The sequence below is a fragment of the Nicotiana tabacum genome, chromosome 23 (assembly GCF_000715075.1).
Source record: "Nicotiana tabacum cultivar K326 chromosome 23, ASM71507v2, whole genome shotgun sequence".
Taxonomy (NCBI): domain Eukaryota; kingdom Viridiplantae; phylum Streptophyta; class Magnoliopsida; order Solanales; family Solanaceae; genus Nicotiana; species Nicotiana tabacum.
The window spans coordinates 9,441,420-9,449,016 of record NC_134102.1 but is presented as its reverse complement, the minus strand read 5'-3'; the positions used below and the strand labels follow the sequence as shown (position 1 = coordinate 9,449,016).

General features: G+C 34.6%; 1 pseudogene; it reads right to left on the bottom strand.

Annotated features, from left to right (window-relative positions):
• Positions 1–4,890: 4,890 nt before the first annotated feature.
• Positions 4,891–6,853, bottom strand: LOC107823015 (acylsugar acyltransferase 3-like; annotated as a pseudogene).
• Positions 6,854–7,597: the final 744 nt, after the last annotated feature.

The following is a 7,597-nucleotide window of genomic DNA, read 5'->3' as shown; positions in this document are numbered from 1 at the left end:
GACATGTGCCCCATTAGTACGACGACACCCAAAGAAGTAATCCCTACCTCTAAGCAACCGCGCAAATTCCTACTCCATGCGCACTACATCCTTGACGAATAACATCTAAATTATTCCATGATTCCCATATACCCATAAAGTATAATACATCATGCATCTAGAAATTTTCTTGCTTAAGTCATCCTCAAAACCAACATCTACAAGTCATAACCGATTCACAAGTATGCCTCAAACCGAAACCGATACAACACATAACCGTGCAATCAACTCGTCGATAGCAGACTCCCCCACTTGGCTCAAAGCCATGGAATAAAAGATCTGATAACTTACAATAATAATACCTCATTACTGCCATATTACCGCAGTGAGATTCAACTAAATCCTTCATAAATTTATGTAACACAAACCACACAATACCTCAAATCATCTACTAATCTCGCATTCATCCTTATGGCGGACAAGTCAACTTTCTCAACCAATCTAAACTCAAATCGCAACACTTATACCCACTGGTAGAAAATAAAGCATCCACACAACATCATAAGGATCACATATCTGTAAATTACCCCGCATATGATAACCCACCTGCTTTGCCTCAAACTGACATCTCCCTATACCCTTTTACAGCCACAACTACTATGCAATCACTTAATCTTCCTGATTCTAAACTCATCAACAAGACATGAGAATCTGATTCATTCCACAATCAAACATCATGAAAGATCCTTCAACACACTCATAACTCGAGTCTGTACATTACATCAATATAGAAATCAAGCACCCCAATAGTCCTTTTACATCTCAGGAAAACTCCCCTCGTCACATTCAGACCATCTGAACACATCCCGCAGTCACATGATACTCATCATATAGCCATCCAACCACTCATCGAGCCACAAATCACACACATAGGGACACTACCAGATATATAGGTCCAAAAGCATATATTCACATAACTGGAACTGCCGAGCCTAAGCTACGGTCTAAATTTGGCCTCAAGTCCTCCAGACTGGCCCATCACCAAACACCAGAAACACATCTCGTACCTTATCCATAGAATCACAAGTCGTCGATGCACAGCCGATACCAAGTGCTCACATACGCATATGTGTGAGTGGAAGAAATTCAAAGAGATACGCTTCAAGATGAATCAATGGCGCACGATAAGGAAAGAAAGATAGGAAGGTTATCCTAAATGCCCTGTAGCCTCTCAAAGATAGGTATGGACGTCACCATACCGATCCGCAAGACTCTACTAGACACTTACTCATGACTCGTAGAACCTATAAACCTAGAGCTCTGATACCATCTTAACATTATCCAAAATCTAACTAGTCATGATGGCACCTAACCCAACCCGTTAGGTAAGCCAATTAACAATTATTCAATTTAATGAGATTTATTGAAATAAGTAAATGATAAAATAACTTAACCTTTATACATTTCCCAATGACTGATAGTACAATTCATAAGCTTCTAAGATTTAAAGTTTACAAAGCTGGTATGAAATAAATACATCATCTGTTTGAAATATACATGAACATATTAAAAATTCTAAAGCTATCAAGGACAAGAGGCAGCTATGACCAGAACGTAGGTACATCTTCAATGCTAGCTTCCGCCATACACAGCAACATCAGTATCCAAACAGATTATGATAAGGTGGGCTTGATACCCGTATTGCTAGTATGAGAACTACTTGAAGCCACGCGGTGTGATAAGGTGGGCTAAAACGTTGGATTTTCAAAACTAAATATAAGGCTCCCGCGGTGATATAAAAAAAGATTGTGAATTATTCTTGTGATTTGAGATTACGAGGCGATACCTTGATAGTGACTCTTGTTGGTATTTCTCTATTACTTCACTTGTGTTTGGTTGTTTTATTTCGTTGGCATAACATTCCTTATTTCCTTCCGTGATGCATTATTTACCTTAGTTCTGTGTAGTAAATTTTGGTATATTCTTTACTTGTTTCATTTCCATTATTACTATTATTGCACCGTTAAATTACTCATTTTGTCTCGTATTTATTCCAGTAGGGCCTTGACCTGACCTCGTCACTACTCTATCGAGTTTAGGCTTGGTACTTACTAGGTACCGTTGTGGTGTACTCATGCTACGCTTCCACACATCTTTTATAAAAATCCAGGTACCTCCTACTAGTCCAGGCACCGGTGAGTTGAATTCGTACTTGGAGACTTCATGGTACACCTGCCAGCATCCGCAGGCCTCGGAGTGACCCTCTATATATTTCTATATCTTCCTTATTTTATTAAATATAGTTGTATATGGATGATTATGACACCGTTATAGATCTTGTGACTCGATATCACTAGGTTTTAGGAAAATTATATATGCGAGTTGTGGAGTTTTCTTTACTAAATTATTGAGTATTTGAGAGTTCACTTGTTATTTCCGCATGTTTGTTAGGCTTGCCTAGTCTTAGAGACTAGGTGCCATCACGATATCCTATGGAAGAAAATTGGGGTCGTGACAAGTAGGTATCAAAACTCTAGATTCATAGGTGTTATGAGTCACAAGCAGATTTAGTAGAGTCTCGCGGATTGGTACGAAAATGTATGTACTTATCTTTGGGAGGGTATGGAATTGTTAGAAAAATTTCACTTCTTTGATTCATTATTGTGCGAATTTGTTGATTTTGAAATTCTAAATCTTTGTCTTTCTATTCTCTCACAGATGGTGAGGACATACACAGCTGAATCTGATGATCAGACACTCTCGCCCCTGCTAGAGCCACGAGAGCCCGGGGCCGGGATAGAGGCTGAGGATGGACACGTGGTGTAGCCAGAGCACCTGCCCAAGCTGCTATAGAGGAGCCATCAGTAGCTCTTGTTGGAGGGTAGGCACCTGAGATGCCTGTTACTACTCCTGAACTTCAGAAGACTCTCGCCCAGTTTTTGAGTATGTTTGGCACTCTAGCTTAGGCGGAGTTGATTCCACTTGCTCCTGCTACATCTCAGGTCGGGGGAGGATCACGGTTCTCCAATGACATTTATGTTAGCGCCAAAAATTAATAAATCATCAACATAGAGGCAAATAATAACATGTGAATTATTTCAAGACTTATGATAGATGCACTTATCATACTCTTTTGATTTAATCAATTTTAGCTCATGCATGAATATTCAAAATTTTCATGCAAGACTTTTTTATTACTTTTACCCCCACTATTTCTAGAATTATAAGAATTCATAATCATAAATAATATAATCACATAGTCAAGAAACTACAAGGTAAATATTTTTTTACTTTTCCTCCGCTCGAGTTATGCAAGTAGAAAAGCTTTTACTTTTCCATCTCATAAAAAGAGTGAACTTCTACCTTGATCTCCGCTATTTTTTAACTGCATAAAAACTTGATTCTCCTTACAATTGTTAGTGAATTTATAAGTAATTACAGTTGAAAATAAGATGAAGAAAAATAAATAAATATTCCTCAAGCTGAGGCGCGGATATCTCGTTCTCTTAAAGGAGATTCAAACCCACTGCGGTAGAATCTTCACCTGTCCAACAGTAATACTCTTAACTTCTCCTCTACATGATACAATAGCCCGACAATATTATATGACTCGAATACACTCTAGACAAGTTGTTGAGTCGAAAGCTCCACCAAAATGAACACATTCCTTTAATAAAATAATATTTTCTTTTTGTAGAGAATAAGTTGGAGACTAGATTTTCTCCTTCTCTTAACTCTCTTTTTCACTACACCAATTTTACTTTTTTCATGTACACTATAATATTTTTCTATATCAAACACAAGAAAGAATTACCACTACTTATAAGTATAGAATCTCTTCCATGAAATAAATAGTAAATAAGGTAGTGGGATAATAAAATTATAGAACGTGGTTGGTGATTATAAAATTTAATCATTAATGGATAATTAGTGGTAGATCATGGCATTAGTAGTTTCATGAGTTACACCAAGATAATGATCAATTTCTTACCAATTTATAATCACTACCTTACAAGAAATAATGCACTTTAATATTATAATTTTAATATTAAAATGCACATAACACCAACTGGTTTCTTCTCGTGTTTACTTTTCTTTTGTTATTAATCTTCTTGATGATAATTTTACCTGAGCATATATATAGTGAAGGGAGTTTCTTTAGCTGATTTGGTGTGGGATTTCAAAACCGAATTATAATGAACTTATACTATATCGTCCTTTTCCTCGAAGAAATAAAGACTTTTTTCTTATGTTTCTTCAGGAAGGTAAAGAGTTAATGAAGGAAAGAAGCCTTCGAGTAATTAAAATATTACTCCAATAGATTGAAGCAGAAAGTTGACTTTGAAAAACGAAAATCTCCCTTAATTTTAAGCAAAAAAGAATCAAAAATAACATTTCAGAATAAAAGTTTTATTATATCTTTTTTGTTTTATTTTGTTTTTCTACATTCTTGTATATAATTTAATTTTAACGGCTAACAAACATCTAGATGGCAAAATACCTATAGGCTTAGGCAAAATCTCCAATTTCGTATAGCTTCATATATATATATATATATATATATATATATATATATATATATATATATATATATATATATATATATATATATAGAGAAGCCTAACTTTTAGGTCTAGCGTAATGCGATGCTTTTGTTTTATTTATCATCACACACAAAAAAAGATGTTGGCATGGTCTAGCTACCAAACTTTTCTAACTAAGCTCAGCTTATTTCATTAGATAAAGTTTGAATTGCACGATACAATTACTTATTCATATATTTAGCAATAACTACACTATTAATCCTTCCGTTATTAGTAAATTATGATTTTGGTCGCTATAGGATGTATGATATTTAGACTATCTCTAGAAGAATACAGATTTAATCAACGTAACACATAAGTAATTAAATGGTGTAACACTTAATAGTTTATTAAATTTGTGAAGATTCATAAGTAAAGGGTTCAAAAGTGCATATATTCTTAATTGAATGTTAAACATGCTTGACCAACATTCAGAATTATGGCGACATTTGGGGGTTTAAACACCCAAATGTCCTCACCTTCTATATTGCAAAGTGATAACATTGGAAGAAATGTTTCTTTCTTTTTTTTACGAATTAGAGCAAAGAAGGGTTGATCCTAGTGGATCGTGACAACAAGGTTACTCTGTCACTTTACAATACTCCATCACATATTTGATTAATACTCTTAGTTGCTTGGAGAAGTAAACTTAAGGAGCTCTTCATCTCTCTCGAGTGCGGACGTGTCTTGTTCCTTCATACAGCTTACTACTTCCATTCCATCCCTACTTTTATTATCAATCAACACAAACATGTTTTTAACTGGACCATTACTTGCAAGACTTACTTTTTCTGGCTTTCCCCATCCAAAGTCTATATCATAAAAAGGGAACTTATTGATGCTACTAAACCTATAGATATCATAGCATGAATTATTGAAAAAACTATCATTTGCTTCTCTGAATAGTTCAATCGTCATAGGTAGAAATTCATCCGTTTTATCATGCTTATATTTTTTCCGAACTTCTTGTTTCGCCTCCCGTAGTTTACCAACTACTCTTGGTAGATCCATTTCTTTCTCTTCGGTTGTTATTACAGAAAAGAAAGAACCAATATTCCCCATTAATGTTTTTGGCAATGGAGGTCGTAAGTTCATAGCCTGGACAAGTACGGATGGACAAATCGAACCTGAAGTCTTCTTTTTTGTAGCCATTGCACGTTGGTAAATGAATGCTGACACAATCTCTGTGGCTGTTGGATTTTGTACTACTGAATTGTTTATAACCATAGATTTCAGTGCAGCTAATTTAGATGATGAGAAAGCAAAACTTTTGGATGAACATTCTTCTCCTTTTGGCACAATTTCGGGTAGATTTACCATGTCTTTTGTAGGTGGATAAATAGACGCAGCATTAAATTGAGGACTTTGTATTTTTGAACTTGGATTACGTGCTATAGTAGCCCAATCTCGAATAAAGTTGGCTATTGTATATCCATCTCCAACTTTGTGTGTCAAACATGCACTAACGGCTATTCCTCCACAATTGAAATAACTAAGTTGAACCACTGCAAGACTACCCTCATATGAATATGTACAAGGAATTCCTTTCGGATAGACTAAATCTTCTTTATCAGAATAAGGATCTTTGAGAATTTTAGCCATTGGACAATCGATTTTGGTAGTGAAAAACTCAACTCCGCGATCATTACAATCAACAGAGATATTTTCATTCAATTTTCCCCGCAAATGGATAATAATGGGACAAAACTTTTGAAAGGGAATTTTCAAGATGTTCAGATATAACGTTACTTGGTTTATCTGACCATGTGTTGCTTAATTTAGGGTAAAAAAAGGCGAAAGGCACATAAATTCCACCGACCATTTGATCAAGATAAGAGAACTTGTGACAACGAAGTGAAGTTGGAGTAGGAAAATATGGTTTGATTATCTTTTTGCAAACTGATGATACAAGATTTGATGCGCACATCTTAAGATAGAAGTGATTGGAATATTGTGTTTCAAGACAAAAAAAAAAAATTGCAGTGTGCTTTCTAAATGAGGAAATGAACTTTATATATAGTAAGTCGATGTTAATATGAGCTGCTGCTAGTGAGTCGTCGATATCCATAAATGGAAAGTGAGTCGATATCCATAAATGGATATAGACATCTTTTACGGTAGTTGTAATTTAGACTAACCTATTAAATCTAGATATCTGCTAATTAAAACTTTAGATTTTAAGTTATGAACTCTAAAAAAGTTGAAGCTCCATGCATACAAAAAGGGGGTAATAGACAGTTAGTGGGGGTAAATTTCAAAAAATGATTATATACGTATGACTTTTTTCATCCAAGTCGTATAAAGATTTTTTTTGCATATGGGTTTTCGGTCGGGTCGATCGGTTCGGGTCATTCCTCTTTAATTGGGTCGATATTTATTTGATTGAAAAATATATATATATATATATATATATATATATATATGGAATAAAAAAAATATTGTACCGGAAAGTTGAATTTTTCGGCAATTATGACTTTTGTATAAGTGACCAGTAGTGGCAAAATGGTTAAAAGAAAAGAATTATTCACTCATATTATTCATTAAAAATGGGTTTGATAATGAATTTTTTAAAAACGGCTCAAATATGGATTAGAACCATATTTTTCACTTAGAAAATGGATAACTAATGGGTTTAACTTTTACATTTGTAAAGTCTTAAAGTGGGGGTTCCTTGAGTTTAGGAGACTAAGAATTCTCCCAAAAGTGATCAGGGGCAGCTCAATGGATTTCGTGGCCTAAGGCGCAACCATATTGAGAGGCCCTTAAATTTATTTCATAAAATATTTACATTAACAATAAAATTTACTTTCTGAACAATAAATTAATCATTGATGACAAAATAAGCGAATTTCAAAAAAAGAAAAGAAAAGGAAGGAGAGCACAAAATATAAAGTGGTGGACTATCGGATGTTGAGGTCCGCAAATATTTATTTGGCCATCATCACAAACAAGAAAATGAAATAAACGTACATAACGTAGTAGCTAAACTTTTGAGCATTAACAGTGTCAAAATTATTTACTCCTTATGATCAATT